Raw genomic sequence first — 21,701 nt, 5'->3', positions numbered from 1 at the left:
AGCAGGGTGGGACCTGAGTCCACTATGACTGGTGTCCTTATAAAAAGGGGACATTTGGACACAAACACACAGAAGGAGGGAGACAGCCAGGTGGGAATGGAGGCAGAGACGGAGGTGATGCTTCTGTAATCCAAGAAATGCCAAGGGTGGCCAGGAAACACCAGAAGTTGGGAGAGAGGCGTGGAATAGAGTCTCCCCGACAGCTTCCAGGAGGAACCAACCCTGCAGACGCCTTGACTTCAGACTTCAGGTCTCCGGAAAGGAGAGACGCTGAATCTGTGTTGTTGAAGCCCCCCAGCAGCCCCAGGAGAAAAACGCACAAGGGAAAAGAGAAAGGATTGAGCTGACAGACTGCAGAAAGCCAAAGCAATGATCCTGCAAAATAAAAGAGAGGGAGGGATCTCAAAGAAAAGATGGAGCCCGAAAGGATGAGATCGTAGGAAACAGAGAGACATGAAGACACAGCCGACAGCCTCAGGGGTGACATCGCTAGCAGGGAGGAGGGATAGAAATAGTGAAAGATGTAAAAACTGCATGCCAAGCAACATCAACATATATTGATGTGACCTCTCCCCCTTTTTTGGCCAACACTCTCAGGGGGAGGGCATATAAATGAGCTCTGCTGAAGCCCAGGATGAATGGAAGCTCCAGCCAACGTGGAGCTGTACCCAAGGACTAAAGAAATACTTCAGGCTCTCCTAGTCAGGTCTCCTGCCCACAGTGGGTGAGCTTTCCCCCCAGCACCCCTTATTCCAGAGACTCACAGCGCTGGGGGACACCCCCCAGGACCCAGACACAGCAACCCGTCCAGCCCTGGTGGGGACAGGGGTACAGGTGTATGTTTGTAGACAGAGTCACGCTGGCTTCAAGGAGAATTCAGCTTTGGGCCAACTTACTGGCATGGCCAGTAAGACATGGTCCCGTGGTCCCCGTTCACACACTGAAACTTGCTGGAGCAAGAGTCTTGGTTGACAGGTCATCTCGATATATGAGGGGCCTGAGGGGGGCAGAGATAGTGGATGGACCCCAGGGGTTCTCACCCAGTCAACATTGTCATCCCCGCCAGCGGACACTCAGCAACGTCTGGGGACATTTCTGGTTGTCACAGCTGAGAGAGGGGGAGCTCCTGGCACCTGGTGGGTGGAGACCAGGGATGCTGCTTCACACCCCACAATGCCCAGGACGCCCCACATCAGAGAGTCATCCAGCCCCGACGTCAGTAATGCTGAGGCTGAGAAACGCTGACTTGCATGAGAGACTATCTATCCATCTATCTACGCACCTATGTATCTATATATCTATGTATCTATCTGTCTATTTACCTATCATTCATCTATGATCCATCCAGCTATCCACCTATCATCTAAGTATCTATCAACCTATCATCTCTCTCCTATCTATCCATCCCTTCAGTTATCACCTGTCTACTATATCTATCTATCTATCTATCATCTATTTATCCATCTATCTGCTTATCTATCATGTATCTATCATTTATCTATCTATCTATGAATCATGTATTGATCATCTATCTATGAACTCTCTCTATATATATATCTCTACCTCTCTATCTTTTGGGGAGAGAAATCCCAAGAACTAGAGAGACTGCAGAGAAATTATAGACCAAGAGAGAAGCTTGACCAGAGAGGGCAGGAGCTGGAGAAGCAGAGGGGCAGGGAGGAGGTTGAGGACAAGATGCCTTTGAGGTACATACCAGAAGTCTCACACCCTGCACCTTCCCCCGTACAGGGCTCCCTTTGCATTCCTGTTGGCCCTTCCCCACTGGACCCCAACTCATCCCAACAAGACCAGGGTCAAAGCTGTCTCTTCTGTGCAGCTTCCTGAGTTCCCACAGCCCAAGAAGAGGCAGAGGTAGGGTCTACTGAGCTTCCAGGCTCCAAAGAGTCACAACATTGCTTAAGCGTTTAGACGTTCCAATTATAGAGCAGACACATATTTGCTCTGGGTCAAGGAATAAAAAGAAACAGCAGTATTTGTGTCTGACCTCATGCTTTTCCCCTGCAGGACAAGGCCCCTCCCCGCTCCCCCCGCCCAGAGGTGACCACTGGGATATGTTTGCTGTGTAGCATCCTTGCAGACACGTCTCGGTGTACATGACACACACACACGTGTATGTGCCTGCACCCACACAGGTGGGAGTTTTAACCTGCATGCTGTACATATCACCTGTCCCAACGTTCCCACTTCGAACTTACATAGAGTTCCTCTCTGCCATTTTCCACGCTGGAATGCTCTGTGGGTATTTCACCCTGCTCCCCAGGCTGTGGGCATTACCTGGAGGGATTACCTGGACTGTGCTGACTCTCACCTCTGCAGGCATTTCTGTGCAAGCATGTGATAACGTCTTCTAAGACAGATTCCTAGGAGTAGCGTTGCTGAAACAAAGGGTGTGCACTTTTTAAATTGCATGCATGTGTTGGAAAGGAAGAAAGATCTAGAACCTACCCTCTAAGCTTCCTCCTTAGAAAACTAGAACAAGAAGAGCCTTTTAAATCCCAAGCGAGCAGAAGAAAAGACATAATAAAAGCGAGAGCAGAAATCAATGAAATTGAAAACAGAAAATCAATTGAGGAGAGAAAAAGAAATCAAAAGCTGGTTCTTTGAAGAGATCAGTAAAATCGATAAACCTCTAGTCAGGCTGGCTGAGCAAAAAAGGGAGAAGACACAAATTACAAATATCAGAAATCAACGAGGGGACATCACTAGCGATCCCGCGGGCGTTAAAAGGAGGTTAAAGGGATAACATGAACAATCTTATCTATGCCACAGATTTGATTACCGAGGTGAAATGGGCCACTTCCTCGACGTCATATGCCAAAAGGCACCCGGAGAAACAGGCCATTTGATTAGGTCTATATCTATGAGAGAAATTGAATCAATAATCAATAACCTTCCAAAGCAGGAAGCACCAGGTCCAGATGGGTTCATGATGCATTCTACCAAAGCCTGTTCTCCACAGTGTCTTCCGGAAGATTGAAGCAGAGAGGCCATCACCAAATACCCTTCCCACACACGGTACCAATTTGAATTTGCGGAAAATAGAACAAGCGCAGGAGGATGGAGGTGGGGAGCTCATTCCTCAAGTTGTCACCAAAAATCTGTCAGCGGCCTGTCTCATCTTTTCCATCTGATGGGCGGTAAGCGGCATCTGACTGAAGTTTCAAGTCACACCTTCATAACGGCCACAGAGGTTGGGCGCCTTTCTCATGCTCTCACGCTGGCGTTTCCTTTTCGGAAACCAAGACTGACGCGCCATTGGGCCACTCAGAACTCTGTCTGGTTAGCGTGATGGTAGCAGCTGTTGATACGTGATGGGAATTCTGGTTGGTTTGTTTGTTGGCTGTGCCGCGAGGCATGTGGGATCTCAGCTCCCTGACCAGCGATCGAACCTGCGCACCCTTTACTGAGAGCGCAGAGTCTTAACCACTGGACCGCCAGGGAAGTCCAATGTTTGTTATTTTCTGTTCCCCAGGCTGTATTGTCACTATTCCTCGTGTGCCATCACACACAGGGATTGTCAGTATGTCTGCTCTTTGCAGAGGCTCCGTGTCTGCCGAGCAAACGCATGGTGGGATCCAAGAAAACACAACATAAAATCCCAAACTCTTGTAAAGCAGTTGTATCTGAGATGTCCCTGGGCTCACTCACCCACCTGAACCTGACTGTCTCCCCAACTGGGGCTGTAAGTCTTGCCTTAAGGGCCTTGTTCGGGGCACCGCAGAGACACCTGCCATCCTAACACCTCGTTACAAGAGGTGGATTTAGACCAAATGATTCTGGAGTCTATAGGGAGAGGCAAAAAACCCAGAATAGGCAACACACGACGGAAGGAGAACAAAATTGCAGGACTGACACTGCCTGACTTCAAGACTTGCTCTAACGCTACAGGAAGCAAATGGGGGGAGAGGGAAGCGGGGAGGGGCAATACAGGGATGGGGGAGCAGAAGGTACAAACTACGATGCGTAAAATAAGCTGTGGTTGTGACATCCCTGGTGGTGCGGTGGATGAGACCCTGAACTCCCAATACAGGGGGCCCGGGTTCGATCCCTGGTCCGGGAACTAGATCCCACATGCATGCCTCAGCTAAAGATCCCTCACACCGCAGCGAAGATCCCAGGTACCGCAACTATATAAATAAATAAATAGAAAAAGACACACACACAAAAAAGATAAGCTATGGTGGGTTTTCCCGCAGCAGAGAGAAGTAAAGTTTCTCTAACCCCTTAAAAAAATTAAAAGAAAAATGAAATAAGTTGCAAGGATATACTGTACAGCACAGGGGATATAGCCAATATTTTATAATAACTATAAACAGAGTATAGCCTTTAAAAATTGTGAATCACTAGATTGTACACCTGTAACATATAATATTGTGTATCAACTATACTTCAATTAAAAAAAGAGGATCATGACGTTTTAGGAATATTCTAGGTAATTTTTTTTTTAAGGCAGTGTGGTGTTGGTGAAAGAATAGAGAAATTTATCAGTGGAACACAATAGAGAGTCCAGAAGTAGACACCATAAATATGGTCAACTGATCTTTGACAAAAAAGCAAAGGCAATACAATGGAGTGAAGAGAGTCTCTTTTCAACAGATGGTGTTGGAACAACTCACATCCACATGGAAAAAAAAAAAAAAAAAAGGGAATCTAGACACAGACCTTGCTCACTTCACAGTAATTAACTCAAAATGGACCAGAGACCTACATGTAGAACACAAAACTATAACACTTCTACAACGTAATGCAGGAGGAAACCTACATGATCTTGGGCATGGCAATCTGAATATCTGATTGCATATTTCAATCAGATATTTTTAGATACAACACCAAAGGCACAATCCATGAAAGAATAAGCTGGACTTTGTCAAACTTTTAAAAAAAGTCTGCTCTGCAAATGACCCTGTAAATACAATAAGAAGACAAGCCATAGACTGGGAGAACATATTTGCAAAAGACACATCTGAAAGAAAAAAAAAAGACTGGAATCCACAATATACAAAGAGCTCTTACAAATCAACAATAAGAAAAACAAACAACCCAATATAAAAACGGGCCAAAGACTCCACTTCATCAGAGACTATGTACAGATGGCAACGAGGCACAGGAAAGAATGCTCCCCGTTGGTTGCCTCTCAGGGAATTGTAAATTACCGCCACGAGAACGAGATACCACCTGGCAGCTATCAGAATGACTAAGATCTGCAAACACCACCACCACATGCCAGTGAGGATCTGAAATGGGAACTCTCTTCCACGCTGGGCGTTATAAGAGGGTGCTTGCATCCTCTGTGGCCGTCTGCTCACTTGGAGGCGGGAACCACACTTTCCTGAGTGGGACCTGATGCCTTCAAGCTTCCACGCCCTCCAGGTTCCCCGTCTTTGTAGCCACAAGACTCCCATTACCTCTGTTTCGCCCCTAAGGGGACACTAGGTTCTGCCAGCTTCAAAGTGAGGATGGAGCAGCAGAGACGAGGCAGCTGTGGGCGACGGAGGACAGACGGGGCGTCTGTCCCTCTGTGCTCTCGGCAGAACCCTCAGACCGCAGGGCGAGGACGCTCCCCGCTAAGCGCAAACACACAAGCGGGGCTCTTATCTCCGTCCCTCCGTTTATTTTCCCTTTGATTACACAATCTGCACACAGTCCATCACAGGTGATTTGCATGCCGCTGGCCGTCTACACACAGGTGATTTTCATCCACCTCCTGCACGCTCCAGTGTTCCTGGCCTCCCGTGTCTTGCTCTCTGAGCTCTGGGCGACACCAAAGTAGCCAGAGACCACATTCTGCCCAAAGCAAAAAGCCTCTGCTTTCCTTTTGCATGACAATGGGGTTTTTTTGGTTTGTTTTGTTTCCATTTTCAAGCTGCACCTCTCAGCCGTCTGGGCTGAATCACACCTGCACATTTAGCCTCCGTCTGTGAGGCAGGAAGCAACCTGACACGGATGCATTAGTTAAGTGGTAATGAACGTGAAGTGACGATGTAAAGAAGAGAAAAGAGCTGGCCTGGGGGGTGTTGGCTGGGGCCCTGCTGGGAAATAGGAGTTTGCAAGTGGCACGTATTGTGAGATTCAAAAGCGCTTCTTTCGTGGGTGAACCGGAACGCCAGCTGTGTGGACAACGTGGAGAGACTTGCTTAACAGATCAGTAGAGACAGAGGGTCAGAGAGATAGAGACAGACCTACAGAGAGAGAGGTGTACACCCTTGATTTACTAATAGCTCTCCTCTATTTAAAGATGGTCACTCAAATGCCTTCTCTAGGTTACTGGCTAGCCATACAACCGTTTAATCATATTCGCGGTGATTTCTTTCATCCAACTGCTATCAATGTGACCTGCCCAGGTGCCAGGGAGAAAACCATCTAAGGAACCTTTGAGAAGGGACCAAGGTACCACTGTCATCTCGCTCCTGCCTGAACCCCAAGAGGGGCTCCATCCTTGGTGTCTCGATTCAGACCCCTGGTGACCAGAACCCCGAGGTGTGACATATACTTTTTCCTGCTCTGGAGATGCCGTGGAAACGTCTCTCTTGGTAAAGTGGAAAAGCTCCCCTAAAGTGGCGACAAGCACAGACACAGATGCATGTCAGGGCAACTTTTTAGGAAGTGCTTTGTGCCCCCCTGCAAAAAGGATATTTTAAACGAAGTCACCATAATAAGCCCTCTTGGACAGTCAGCTGCATCACACTTGAAACTTCACAGACACGCCTCCCACTTGGGTTCCCTGCCCCCAAGCCCCCAGGCACAGGTGGAGAAGGTCAGAGATTGGGGTCTTCTGGGCTGAGCAGACCACACACCAAAACCTACGAGGGTACCCGGCGAATCAGAGACGGCCTGGAGTGAGGGTCTCCAAGGAAGAAGCCCATCCTCCAGAGAGGGTCCAAGATGACCCATGGGGGCCTGAGAAGAACATTTCAGGGCTTGCAAATTGAATTCTGGTTTTCATCTGGAACATAAGAAAGACGTTGCCCTTTGCTAAGAATTAGTAGAAGGATTGACCACCTGTGTGTGTCTCGTTCATAAACGAAATGAACGCACACGTTTTGAGATGCATGGTCAGACATTGACCCACCCCTCCCCCCGCAAGGGTTAGGTCTGGAAATGAGTAAACGGAAAACCAGGTGGAGCTTGGAAGCTGTTTACTGGGGAAGAGATGAGGTCAGTGGGGTGCCACCTTTCCATAGGAAAGCTGAGCCACCAACCCCAGAAGGAGATGTAGGGCCCGAGGGTGACAACTCAGGGTCAGGAAATGGCTAATTCCAGGCTGAGTCACGGGTGGCAGGGAGTGGCAGTGCCCGTGAGCCTGGGATTCCTTGCTGGGCCAGAAAGTTAAAGATAGATAAATCAGTGGTGGAGGCAGGGGCTCTAGTTTATAGTAAAAAGTGCGAGCTGGTGACTGTGGATTCCCAGTGCCCATGGAGAGAGTGGAAACTTGTCAATATGGGTCCGTGTCCTGGGGCTGTCAGAATAAAACACTCCAAACGGGGGACTTAAAGCATCCATCCTCCCCCATCCTGGAGACCACACCTCTGAGGTCAGGGTGTTCCAGGGCTGCGCTCCCTCCAGAGGCTCCAGGGGAGGGTCCTTCCCGCCTCTTCCAGCTTCTGGGGCTCCAGGCGTCCCTGGGCTTGTGGTCCCATCCCTCCCGTCTCTGCCTCTGTCTTCCCGGGGCTTCTCCTCTGTGTCTGTGTCTCTCCTCTTCTGTCTCTTAGAAGGACCCTGTCATTGGATGTAGGGCCACCCTCGTCCAGGAGGACCTCATCTAAGACCCTTCACTGCATTACATCTGCAGAGACCCTGTTTCCAAGTAAGGTCCTGTTTGGAGGCTGTGGGCAGATGTGAATTTGGAGGGACATGTCTCAACCCAAGAAATGGGTGGTGATAAGGCAAAGGACCATTCTGAGATTGATGGGGTCACCCACACACATAGATTTATGTGGTCCTTCCCGGGACAAACTACTTAATACATCGATTATTATGGTCAGCATTTCAATACAAGTCTGGGGTCTGAGAGCCAGGCTAGACTAAGGGGTGGCCCGACAATTCCTAGTGTGAACGGTGGCCCCAGATGAGGTGGGAAGCCGGGGGACTTGGACCGAGGATAGAGTTCATCCTGTCCCCTTCAACTCCTCACTCTTTACAGATTGCCTCGTAAAAACAGTCTGGTGGTTCCTCAATTAGTTAAATGTAGAGTTACCATGTGATCGAGCACTTATCCTCCTAGGTAGAAGCTCAATAGAAATAAAAGAGTATGTCCACACGGAAACATGTACATGCACGTTCATAGCCATAGTATCGACAACGAAGGGTGGAAACAGCCCAAGTGTCCATGGATGGATGGATGGGTGAGTGGATGGATGGATGGATAGATGGGTGGATGGATGGATGGGTGGGTGGATGGATGGATGGGTGAGTGGATGGATGGATGGATGGATGGATAGACGGATGGGTGGATGGGTGGATGGATGGATGGGTGGGTGGGTGGGTGGATGGATGGGTGGGTGGATGGATGGGTGGGTGGATAGATGGTGGGTGTGTGGGTGCATACACAGCATGGGGTCCATCCACATCATGGGATATGCCTCAGCCATGAAAAGGAGTGAAGCTCTGACACAGGCTACAGCGTGGATGGACCTTGAACACACGATGCCCAGTGAGAGAAGCAGACGCAGGAGGACACATATTTTATTATTCCATTTATGTGAAGTGTCCAGTATCATCAAATCCACAGAGACAAAAACCAGATTTTTGGTTGCCAGAGTCCGCAGGGAGTTGGGGATGAGGGCTGATTACTCCGTGCGGACAGGGTCTCCTTTTGGGGGGATAAGAATTTTCTGGAACTGGACAGAGGTGATGGTTGCACAATATTGTGGCTGTGCTAAATGCCCCCGTATTGTTGACTTTAAAAGGGTTAATTGTATGTTGTGTGAATTATAGCTCTGGCTCCAGACGCGCAGGCTCAGCAGCCATGGCTCACAGGCCCAGCCGCCCTGCGGCACGTGGGATCCTCCCGGACTGGGGCACGAACCCGCGCCCCATGCATCGGCAGGCGGACTCTCAACCACTGTGCCACCAGGGAAGCCCTATAGCTCAGTTTTTTAAAGTGCCTCATAAATCGCAGGGAGAAGCCTGAGGACGCCTCTGCTGTGCTTCCCTGTGTGTAGTTGGCCCTTTGCCCCGTGAACTCCTAGCTCTGAGGCTTTCGTCCCTGTACCCCAGCGTCCTCACCCCTCGGGTCACTGCCAGCGTATCTGGAGTTGACCGCCCACGTCTTCAGGTCTGTGGTCCCCACGGCTGAATGACTCCCAGCCAGGACCTGAACAGGAGGAAGGGGTGGCCTGAGGATCTTCGCTGTTTACGCAAAGCTTCATCCTGGAAGCCACCGTGGATGGGCCGAGGTTCCCAGGGGCTGCCATTGTTCTCATTTCCGTCTGTACCAAGGCCACAGACAGCATCCTTCCTGGCCCTGCACCCGGGGGATGACGTGGAAAGCTCGGGCCACCGTTCCCTGAGCCCTCGGACTGCGTCTCCCCTTCCTTGGAAAGAATCGCCCTACATGTGTGCAAACATGCCCTCCTAGGCCCTTCCTCGGGAGACAAGCCCCTACTGTTTTCCGTTTACAAATGGGGAAACCGACGCACAGAGGGCTGAAGGGCCTTGCATGGGACATGGACAGCTCTGTCCTGAGTTTAAGTCGGACACGAGGACGTTCCTGATAAATGAAGAGTGAGGGAATAGATGACACGAGGACGGTCTCCATAAATGCAGAGTGAATGGACAGATGGAGGCGTGATGGACAAACAGAAGGGAGTGGCGTAGAAGGTGACCAGCCCTAGGCCTGTGACTTCGGACAAGTTAACCAGCCACCCCTCCTGTCCCCCCCCTGCAGTGAACCTGTTGTCCAGAACACCCCTCACGTCTCCCCCTGCAGTGAACCTGTTGTCCAGAACACCCCTCACGTCCCCCCCTGCAGTGAACCTGGTGTCCAGAACGCCCCCCCTCACATCCCCCTGCTGCAGGGGACCTGGTGTCTAGTATCCCTTCTTCCTCTGGAACCTGTCCCACTCTGAGCCCCTGGTCCGAGGGACTGTCAATCACACAAGAGTGAGAAGTGGCTGAAGCCTGGCCCATCACGGATCTCCCTCACTTTGTCCTTAGGCATCAGTCCAGGGCTGGTCATCTGACCCTGGCAGGGCCAGTCAGAACCCTCTAGAGGTGCTGGGAGAGAGAGGCTGTCTCCTTTCCCTGTGAGTTCTGCTCTGTAAAGATGGGCGTTTGGGGCTGCCGGGACCCTCTCTCCCTCCACGGAGTGACTGGCCTTTCCTCCAGGGCCACTAAAGCCTGCAAGGGAGACAGAGGATGGTGGAGCTGAAATCTGGGACAAGAGAGAAAACGGGAGCAGACAACCACTTGAGCCCCTGGATCCAGCCATGCCTGAAGCCGACCTGACTTTCCTAATTATCCAATTCGACAATTTCCACGCTGGCCTCGGCTAGCATGAGCCAAGTTTCTATGGTTTGCCACCAAGAGTGGCACCCACCAGGGAAGCAGCGTGTCCCCACTCGGGACAGAATTCCAGAGGAGGGCGCCCACGGAGCCCTCACCTCCTGCCTCAGCCAACGCTTGGACGTTCCGTGGTAGCCACGTGCGTGCGGCCACCGGCACCCGCCTCTGTGGCTCTCTGGATCTGAGTTTTGGACAAGTCCCTTAACTCAGACCCTCAGTTTCCATATCAACAGGAATGACAAGAATAGCATCTTAGGATTTGGAAGAATGGGGGTCTTCCATGGAAGTCTCAACCATTGCCAGCACCGCCACCTAGTCTCCCGACTCCTCTGCAGCCTCTGCCCTCTCTCGGCAAACCCCACAAACACTTTTAGGACTTTGGGGTGCCCGGGTTAAAATAACACAGCCCTAAAGTGAGCCGATGTGACGCAAGCCCTTTGCCCGCAATTAAACGGCATCGTTAAAATGGAGACACGCGTCCCCCTGCCTCCCGGCTCACCCCTGGGGGACCCTGTACTGCCTCCCCCCCACCCCCACACATTGTCCCATGACTTACGGTGGCTGCCAGGAGGGTGGCGGTCTTGGGTGAGCAGGCCCCTTGCAGCTTGTTTGAGCCGGGTGCTGGGGACCCTCACTCGGGGGCACGGGAGGTTGCCCCTTCGGAGAAAGGTCCACACAGGAACGAGACAGCCCCCCACTCTGTTGGTGACCCTACTGTCTGTCCCCCAACCAGCCCTGCAACAGACACAGTCCCCAACCCTCCAGGGACGCAGCAGACTGCCTCTAACGGTAACTTGTCATCTGCCGATGTAATTAAGTGTACAGAGGTTACGAAACTCGGAGCCCGAGGGCAGAGCCGCAGTGGATGGAAAAGGTTCCTCTTTTTCACGGTGGGGTCCCTGGGGGGGGGTGGTGGAATGGGTCACTAGAGTGGATTTTACATATTTTTACAATATGTCTTTTTAGAAAAACAAGTTTTAAAAAAAGTCTCATCCCAATATATTCAGGAATCACTTCCTAAGGGCTGTTAGTTTATGATGAGAGACTGTAGTGAGTTGAAGTGTGGCTTCCTTTGAATATGCTTAATATTAGTTTATTTTTCAAAAACTGCTAATATTAACTATTTAAAAGCCCACTCATTACACTGGGATAAGAGGGCTCCTTGTTGTCAAGCAGTGGGATACAGTCTCTGAGGTTCCCCCTGCCATGGACTAAATTATATTCCTCCCCAAAATTTGTATCTTGGCCTCCTGACCACCAGGACCTCAGGATGTGACTGGCTTTGGACATGGGGTCTTTAAAGAGGGGACGAAGGTACAATGAGGTCATTAGGGTGGGTCCTGATCCCATAGCACTGGTGTCCTTATAAGAAGAGGAGATCAGGACATAGACACACACAGAGGGACGACCATCTGAGGACACAGGGAGGAGACGGCCGTCTACATGCACAAGAGAGAGGCCTCAGGAGGGACCGGCCCTGCCCACGCTTGGATCGCGGACGTGCAGCCTCCAGGACTGAACGAATAAATGTTGTTTGTTTGAGCCGCCCTGTCTGCTTCATTACAGAAGTCACCAGACACTCATACAGCTGGGACTAGTTTCTACTCAGCCTTGAGTCTACAATCACTGTGTCTTCCTTCTCTGCTTCCTGTTCTAACCTGTTATTTCTCAGCAAGAGTGGCCAGTCCCACGGAGGAGAGACCGACAGCGTTGTCTGCTAGAGGACGCGTTCTGTCCGGAGCCACCCTCGCTGGCCTCCTGATGAAGTGTGACCTGCGCGTGGCTTCCAGGAGGAACTCCTTGTATCCACGGCCCCTGTCAGCTGGAGCCTTCTCCGGACCAGACGGACATGGACCACTGTGTAGAGTTCTCTCTCCCGTCAGCTACTGAAGCCAGGCACCCCAGGGGACAGAGACCACGAAGGGCAGTACGTGCACAGCCCTTGGCCTCGGGTCACCCAGGATTTCCGTATCTGTGCTCTGGACCCCACAGACATAACGATCATCTCCACGCAGCCCCCAAACAGAACATCTCCTGAGTCTGCAGGAAACCTCACACGTTTCAAAGGATGAGACACATTCAGGATACACTCTCTGACCTTCATGGAATTAGGCTGGAAACCCGTGAACTAAAAGATGAATGAAGGTTCTTCAACTGCTGGACATTTCCGAATAACCCAAGGGCCAAAGAAGGAATCATGATGAAGACAGAAGAGATTTTTCATGAATGATATAGGTCAGCACCCCGCGCCCAGTACCAAAACATACCCTCAGGCTCTGGGGATTATAGGATGTGGACGCCTCTGGAGAAGGAGGCACGGTACGGTCGGGGCATCTTGCCTGGAGAAGGGGCTGTGATCAGGGATGCCCCCCAAGGCTAGCAGCCTGCCTCTCCCGGGTTGCCATGGCTTTTGAGAGTCCACGGTGAAGACCAAGAGGAGAGAGTCTCCGGCGGGCGCAGGAGAGCAGCTGGCGGCCGTGGAAGTGGCCGGTACAGGATGAGGGTCTTGTGGGTGGGGAAGGACGGGGGTAGGGCCGCGTGACAGAGTTTAGGGAAGTCGGAGGCCAACGCTGGTGCCCCTGTTGGCCGTGGGAACCACTGACATTTCCCATGGCCGTGGGTGGAGTCCAGCCTCCCTGCTTCCCTGAAGTTTGTAGGACCAGCAATGGGGTTGACTGTCCTGCCCGGGAGCCCAGGGACAGCCGGGATGCGCAGGGTACGCATGTCACCCAGGGATTACTCAGAGGTTGAGAACTTTGACACGGGTTCATCCTGGAGGGACCCTTGGGGCGTCTCCACGTCTTGGCTGCTGTGAGTCCTACCACTGTGAAGATGGGGGTGCCGATCTCTCTCTGGGGTTCTGATCTCAATTATTTGGGATATAGAGCCAGACCTGGGATGGCTGGATCGTACAGTAGCTCTATTTTTAATTGTTTGATGAACGGATATACACAGAATGGGGTCCTTGTATACCGTGGAATATTATACAGCGTGAAAAAGGAAGGAGATTCTGACACAGGCTACAAGGATGAACCTTGAGGACATGACGTTCAGCGAGATAAAGTGACAAAGACACAAATACTCTGCGATTCCACTTATTAGGAGCTCCCTGGAGCCGTCAGATCCATAGAGACAGACAGTAGGATGGTGGGGGCCGGGGCCTGGGGGAGGGGGATGGAGAGTCAGTGTTTAATGGGGACAGAGTCTCGGTTTGGGAAGATGAACCAGTTTTAGCGACCTGCCGTACAGCACTGGGCCCACGGATGACAATACCGTATCATGCACTTAAGAATCCGTTATGAAGGTAGATGTTAAGTGTTCTTTCCACAGACACAAAATAAAATGAGATAAAATAAAGCGAGGTAAAATTTAAAATTTTAAAGTAAAATACAGCGTGGGGGGGAGGGATAAATTAGGAGTTTGGGATTAGCAGCTACACACTCCTATATATATTGTAAAATAGATGAACTACAAGACCCTGCCCAGGGAACTATATTCAATATCCTGTCATGACGTATAATGGAAAAGAATATGAAAAAGTAAACTAGAATAAGATACAATGAAAAAGAAGATAAAACAAAATGGAGCTTTTCGGATTTGGTGGGGGAAAAGAAAGGGAATTTGTACCCTGAGTCCAGCGTAAGCCCTCGGTCAGCGGTGCACAGCCTGGAAACAGGATGCAGCTGCCTAAGTACGTGTGGGCCTTGCCTGCTCAGGGGCGGCCGAGGCCGGGACATGACCCCGGGTTGTCTGGCTGGCCCCGTGTCACCACAGAGTCCTTCTAAGGGTGATGGGGAGGCAGGAGGGAGACACCCTAAATGCTGTGGGTGCTGCCCTATGTTCAGGAGTTTCCGGATCAAACCAGGCTCAGAGGCAGCCTTTGGGGTCACGATGGCCTCAACAGAAGGCGGCTGGGGGTCTGAGGGTCGGCCCCTCCCCAGCCTTCCCCGACGCCCCAGAAGGTCCGTTGCTCCCCGTGTGCCCGGCGAGGACACTCTCTGCGTGTGTCTGTGTCTCTGGCCCCGCCGAGCACCCTCAGCCAGGATGCAGGGTTTGCAGGGGCTTCCAGGGAGGAGCGACTTTTAGGACTAACCCGGGAGAGTCCCCGGCGTCAGGAGGGTGAGCTGCAGCCGGTCCACCCTCTGGGTGGCAGCCACGGAAGGGACAGGGCGTGGGGACCCAAAGTGGCCCCCGTCTGCAGCCGGGGCTGTTCTGTCCTGTTGAGGTGGGGAGTTTTTTTTCCATTATTACTTTTTGATTGGACTGTAGTTGATTTCCAATGCTGTGCCAACGTCTGCTGTACAGGAAAGTGACCCCGTTATACACATATATACGTATATATGTATGTATATACGTTTTCTTTTTCATATTCTTTTCCGTGATGGTTTATCCAAGGAGATTGGACACAGTTCCCTGGGCTCTACAGTAGGGCCTTGTGGATCCATCCCATATATGACAGTTTGCACCTGCTAAGCCCAAGCTCCCAGGCCTTCCCTCCACCGCCCCCCGCCCCTTGTTTATCGAGGTGGGGATTTTTAACCCTGACCTTTTCCCGTGACCACAGGGCAACATGGCAGGGTGTGGGACTGTCCTCCAGTGTCTGGGTCTGGCCCAGGCTTGTCTGTGTTGGGAGGTGACTCCTACTAGCGCAAAATGTCTGACCCCGGAGCCGTTGGCAGCGCTGCTGGCCGGGAGCTGCAGGCCTTCACGTGTCTATGAGTTTTTGTTCAGCTTTCACTTTTGGATTTGGAAGTAAAGCCATTTCCAGACGTGTGATGGCTGGAACTATGTCCCCATGTGTACCTTGCAAAGAGAATGGGTTTATTTATCCTGCTTCTAAGCCCCTCTCCCTCGGTCCCTCCCCGCTGGTAACATGGAGCTTGTGTTGGTGACAGCCGGCCGGGGACGAGCCCCGCTGGGAACACAGTTCCTCTTTCTTGTCACTCTCAGTGGGCCCTGCCCCCTTCCCCTGCAGACATCCTGCTGGGGCCTCTGTGCCAGCTGCCATGCCCACCCCCAAGGCCCCCCCGGGGGGTCCCCGCTGTGGGACCCAGCTGGCCCCTCAGCAGTGAGGCTGGATCAGTAGCCTCCACCCAGCAAAGCAGGGTTCATGGCCCCCAGTGGTGTGGTGAGCTGAGTGGTGACCCCCCAAACGTGTCCACATCCTGACCCCTGGAACCTGGGAACGGGACCTTATTTGGAAACAGGGCCTTTCCAGATGTGTTGAAGTGAAGGGTCTGAGATGAGGTCCTCCTGGATGAGGGTGGCCCTACATCCAATGACAGCGTCCTTCTAAGAGACAGAAGAGGAGAGACACAGACACAGAGGAGAAGCCCCAGGAAGACGGAGGAAGAGACGGGAGGGATGCGGCCACGAGCCCAGGGACACCTGGAGCCCCGAGAAGCTGGAAGAGGCGGGAGGGACCCTCCCCTGGAGCCTCTGGAGGGGGCGTGGCCCTGGGACACCTTGACCTCAGACGTCTGGTCCCCAGGATGGGGGAGGATGCATTTCTGCTGTTTTAAGCCCCCAGTTTGTGGTCCTTTGTTATGGCGCCCAGGGAACCAGCACGAATAACGTTCTCTGCGCGTGCTAAAAGAATTTCAGTGTTGACAGCTAATATTTTAATTTTTAAAGCATGCAAACAATTTCTGACAAACCATGAACCATGCTATTTTAAAATACCACTGCTGGGTGACAATTGTGAGGGTATGCAGTGGATTCTAACTGTATCGGTGATATATACTCCATCATCCATTGAAATAGCCCACGGAGAAACTCTATTTAAAGATTGGGGAATTTCACAGTATTCCTTTCTTTCTTCTTTAAAATCTTTTTTTTTTTTTCAAAAATTCACATCTTTCCTTTCGTGAAATTATCTTTTCATTTCTACCATTTTTTAGAGTCTAATTTTAGTATTGTCGAAATCTATGTCGGAAAATCTTTTGTATATCACCCCATCCAACTCACGGCAACAAAAATAGGTGTAAGCGTTGACACATCAACACGGGTTTCACTTCCTGTACCATCAGGGCCTACGTGCTAAAAGGTTTCTTCCGAGTGAGGGGCCCTCGGATGAAAAGTGATCAGAGCAACAGAAGTGTGTTATGCCCCTCGAGGCACAGTAATTAAACAATAAAGTTAAGAAAGAATGTATTGGATTTTACTTCCTCGATGAGGTGAATTACAGTCAAGATCTTCCTACACATTTAACGAAAAGGAATATTTGTACAGCTAAGGATTTATAAAACCCTGCAGCTAGTATGTCTTTTGTTTTTTCTTTTTTGGTACGCGGGCCTCTCACTGCTGTGGCCTCTCCCGTTGCGGAGCACAGGCTCCGGACGCGCAGGCTCAGCGGCCACGGCTCACGGGCCCAGCCGCTCCGCGGCACGTGGGATTCCCCCCAGACCGGGGCATGAACCCGTGTCCCCCGCAGTGGCAGGCGGACTCTCAACCAGTGCGCCACCAGGGAAGCCCCTAGTATGTCATTTTATGTTATTTTTTTAAATTTAATTTTATTTATTTTTTTATACAGCAGGTTCTTATTAGTTATCTATTTTATACATATTAGTGTATACACGTCAACCCCAATCGCCCAGTTCATCACACCACCACCACACCACCCTGCCGCTTTCCCCCCTTGGTGTCTGTACATTTGTTCTATACGTCTGTGTCTCTATTTCTGCCCTGCAAACCGGTTCATCTGTACCATTTTTCTAGGTTCCACATATATTCGTTAATACATGATATTTGTTTTTCTCTTTCTGACTTACTTTACTCTGTATGACAGTCTCTAGATCCATCCACGTCTCTACAAATGACCCAATTTCGTTCCTTTTTATGGCTGAGTAATATTCCATTGTATATATGTACCACATATTCTTTATCCATTTGTCTGTCGATGGGCATTTATGTTGCTTCCATGGCCTGGCCATTGTAAATAGTGCTGCAATGAACATTGGGGTGCATGTGTCTTTTTGAATTATGGTTTTCTCTGGGTACATGCCCAGTAGTGGGATTGCTGGATCATATAGTAATTCTATTTTTGATTTTTTAAGGAACCTCCACACTGTTCTTCAAAGTGGCTGTATCAATTTACATTCCCACCAACAGTGCAAGAGGGTTCCCTTTCCTCCACACCTTCTCCAGCATCTGTTGTCTGTAGATTTTCTCTGAGTACAGGTCTTTTACCTCCTTAGGTAGGTTTATTCCTAGGTATTTTTATTCTTTTTGTTGCAGTGGTGAACGGGATTGTTTCCTTACATTCTCCTTCTGTTCTTTTGTTGTTAGTGTATAGGAATGCAAGTGATTTCTGTACATTAATTTTGTATCCTGCAACTTTACCAAATTCATTGATTAGCTCTAGTAGTTTTCTGGTGGCATCTTTAGGATTCTATGTATAGTATCATGTCATCTGCAAACAGTGACAGTTTTACTTCTTCTTTTCCGATTTGTATTCCTTTTATTTCTTTTTCTTCTCTGATTGCCATGGCCAGGACTTCCAAAACTATGTTGGATAATAGTGGTGACAATGGACATCCTTGTCTTGTTCCTGATCTTAGAGGAAATGCTTTCAGTTTTTCACCATTGAGAATGATGCTTGCTGTGGGTTTGTCATATACGGCCTTTATTATGTTGAGGTAGGTTCCCTCTATGCCCACTTTCTGGAGAGTTTTTAACATAAATGGGTGATAGAAAGATTTATAAAGCTTTATCAAAAGCTTTTTCTGCATCTATTGTGATGATCAGATAGTTTTTATCCTTCAGCTTGTGAATATTGTGTATCACATTGATTGATTTGCATATATTGAAGAATCCTTGCATCCCTGGGATAAATCCCACTTGATCATGGTGTATGATCTTTTTAATGTGCTGTTAGATTCTGTTTGCTAGTATTTTGTTGAGGATTTTTGCATCTATATTCATCAGTGATATTGGTCTGTAATTTTCTTTTTTTGTAGTATCTTTGTCTGGTTTTGATATCAAGGTGATGGTGGCCTCATAGAATGAGTTTCGAAGTGTTCCTTCCTCTGCGATTTTTTGGAAGAGTTTGAGAAGGATGGGTGTTAGCGCTTCTCGAAATGTTTGATAGAATTCACCTGTGAAGCCATCTGCTCCTGGACTTTTGTTTGTTGGAAGATTTTTAATCACAATTTCAATTTTATTACTTGTGATTGGTCTGTTCATATTTTCTATTTCTTCCTGGTTCAGGAAGAATTTGTCCATTTCTTCCAGGTTGTCCTTTTTATTGGCATAGAGTTGCTTGTAGTAGTCTCTTATGTTGCTTTGTATTTCTGTGGTGTCCGTTGTAACTTCTTTTTCATTTCTAATTTTATTGATTTGAGTCCTCTCTGTCTTTTTTCTTGATGAGTCTGGCTAAAGGCTTATCAATTTTGTTTATCTTCTCAAAGAACCAGCTTTTAGTTTTACTGATCTTTGCTACTGTTTTCTTTGTTTCTATTTCACTTATTTCTGCTCTGATTTTTATGATTTCTTTCCTTCTACTAACTTTGGGTTTTGTTTGTTCTTCTTTCTATTTCCTTTAGGTGTGAGGTTAGATGGTTTGAGATTTTTCTTGTTTCTTGAGGTAGGCTTATATTGCTGTAAACTTCCCTCTTAGAACTGCTTTTGCTTCATCCCATAGGTTTTGGATTCTTGTGTTTTCATTGTAATTTGTCTCTAGGTTTCTTGTTTTTTTTGTTTTTGTTTTTGTTTTTTTTGCGGTACGCGGGCCTCTCACTGCTGTGGCCTCTCCCGTTGCGGAGCACAGGCTCCGGACGCGCAGGCCCAGCAGCCATGGCTCACGGGCCCAGCCGCTCCGCGGCATGTGGGATCTTCCCGGACCGGGGCGCGAACCCGTGTCCCCTGCATCGGCAGGTGGACTCTCAACCTCTGCGCTAACCAGGGAAGCCCTCTAGGTATTTTTTGATTCCCTCCTTGATTTCTTCAGTGATCTCTTGCTTATTTAGTAACTTACTGTGTAGCTTCTATGTGTTTGTATTTTTTACTTTTTTTTTCTTTGTAACTGATTTCTAATCTCACAGCATTGTGGTTGGAAAAGATGCTTGATATGATCTCAGTTTTCTTAAATTTACTTATTGTATGGTTCTTCTCTGTTTGTTTGTTCTTTAATTCTTCGAGGTCTTTGTTAAACATTTCTTGCATCTTCTCGATCTTTGCCTCCATTCTTTTTCCGAGGTCCTGGATCATCTTCACTATCATTATTCTGAATTCTTTTTCTGGAAGGTTGCCTATCTCCACTTCATTTACTTGTTTTTCTGGGGTTTTATCTCATTCCTTCATCTGGTACACAGCCCTCTGCCTTTTCATCTTGTCTGTCTTTCTGTGAATGTGGTTTTCATTCCACAGGTTGCAGGATTGTAGTTCTTCTTGCTTCTGCTCTCTGCCCTCTGGTGGATGAAGTTATCTAAGAGGCTTGATGGAAGGGACTGGTGGTGGGTAGAGCTGGCTGTTGCCCTGGTAGGCAGAGCTCAGTAAAACTTTAATCCGCTTGTCTGCTGACGGGTGGGGCTGTGTTCCCTCCCTGTTGGTTGTTTGGCCTGAGGCAACCCAACACTGGAGCCTACCTGGGCTCTTTGGTGGGGCTAATGGCAGACTCTGGGAAGGCTCACGCCAAGGAGTACTTCCCAGAACTTCTGCTGCCAGTGTCCTTGTCCCCATGGTGAGACACAGCCACCCCCCTCCTCTGCAGGAGAACCTCTAACACTAGCAGGTAGGTCTGGTTCAGTCTACTATGGGGTCACTGCTCCTTCCCCTGGGTCCCGATGCACACACTACTTTGTGTGTGCCCTCCAAGAGTGGGGTCTCTGTTTCCCCCAGTTCTGTCGAAGTCTTGCGGTCAAATCCTGCTAGGCTTCGAAGTCTGATTCTCTAGGAATTCCTCCTCCCGTTGCTGGACCCCCAGGTTGAGAAGCCTGACGTGGGGCTCAGAACCTTCACTCCAGTGGGTGGACTTCTCTGGTATAAGTGTTCTCCAGTCTGTGAGTCACCCACCCAGCGGTTACGGGATTTGATTTTACTGTGATTGCGCCCCTCCTGCTGTCTCACTGCGGCTTCTCCTTTGTCTTTGGATGTGGGGTATCTTTTTTGGTGAGTTCCAGTGTCTTCCTGTCGACAACTGTTCAGCAGCTAGTTGTGATTCCAGTGTTCTCACAAGAGGGAGTGAGAGTACGCCCTTCTCCACCGTCTTGAACCAATCTCTAGTATGTCATTTTAGCTTCTATTTATTTATTTATTTTCTTTCTTTTTTTTTTTATTGAAGTGTAGTTGATTTACAATGCTGTGTTCATTTTAGGTATATAGCACACTGATTCAGTTATACACATACAGCTCTATTTTTTTTTCAGATTCTTTTCCATTATAGGTTATTACAACATATGGCATAGAGTTCCCTTTGCTATAACAGTTGGCCCTTGTTGTTTATCTATTTTATATATAGTAGTTTGTATCTTTTAATCCCAAATTCCTAATTTATCCCCCCCCTTTCCCCTTTGTTTTCTGAGTCTGTGAGTCTCTTTCTGTCGCATAAACAAGTTCGTTTGTCTCACTTTAGCTTTTAATAGGCATTGAATGTATTGCACTGTTTATAGGGTCATAAAGGATGAGAACTTCACGTACCAGACCTAGTAGACTGTGACTTGTTCAAGTAAGTGGTTGCTAAGTCTTGGGGTAACATGTAGCAGATCTGAAGGAGACGGTGCAAAAGTTTCTTTCCTGAGATTAACCCATGAATCTTGAAAATCACAAGGAGATGAGATGATCCTGCCATGTTGAAATGAATTGGTGCTTCCAACTGACATCTCTCCGTTCTTTGCAACGTCATGGAGGGAGGAGGGGAGCTTCCGCTGCCTGGGGCCCTGAGCACCTGCGTCTGAGTCAGCCCCCCAACCCTCAAAACACAGGTATCTCCAGGAGTGTGGACGTGGGGCCCTCTGGGTTTGTGGCACCTGGGTTGGATGTTAAGAAGGTGGGCATCTCCTTTGCTTGTTGTTCTACATCTGTCCTGGGGGAGGGCTTGCTTTTTCATATTCACCCAGAATTCTACAATTTTCCTGGACTTGCATTTGTTTTTTTTTAATTGAAGTATACTTGATTTACAGTGTTGTATTAATTACTGCTGTACAGCAACATGACTCAGTTATATATATATATATATATAT

At 49.1% G+C, this 21,701-nt stretch overlaps 1 protein-coding gene across 4 annotated transcripts in view; it reads right to left on the bottom strand.

Moving 5' to 3' along the window:
• The window catches only part of P2RY8 (P2Y receptor family member 8), a 53,076-nt gene that overhangs the window by 13,712 nt on the left and 17,663 nt on the right, over window positions 1-21,701 (bottom strand). The window contains exon 1 of one of the 4 annotated variants that reach the window (XM_024768110.1): window positions 11,081-11,360. The exons of the other annotated variants lie outside the window; for them this stretch is intronic. The gene's annotated coding sequence lies outside the window, so the exon portion shown is untranslated. Of the gene's footprint in view, window positions 1-11,080; window positions 11,361-21,701 lie in introns of those variants that run through there. 4 annotated transcript variants of the gene reach the window in all.

The sequence above is a fragment of the Neophocaena asiaeorientalis genome, unplaced genomic scaffold (assembly GCF_003031525.2).
Source record: "Neophocaena asiaeorientalis asiaeorientalis breed wild unplaced genomic scaffold, Neophocaena_asiaeorientalis_V1.1 scaffold871, whole genome shotgun sequence".
Lineage (NCBI taxonomy): Eukaryota > Metazoa > Chordata > Mammalia > Artiodactyla > Phocoenidae > Neophocaena > Neophocaena asiaeorientalis.
The sequence above is the reverse complement of the archived record's forward strand: the minus strand, read 5'-3'. Positions and strand labels throughout refer to the sequence as shown.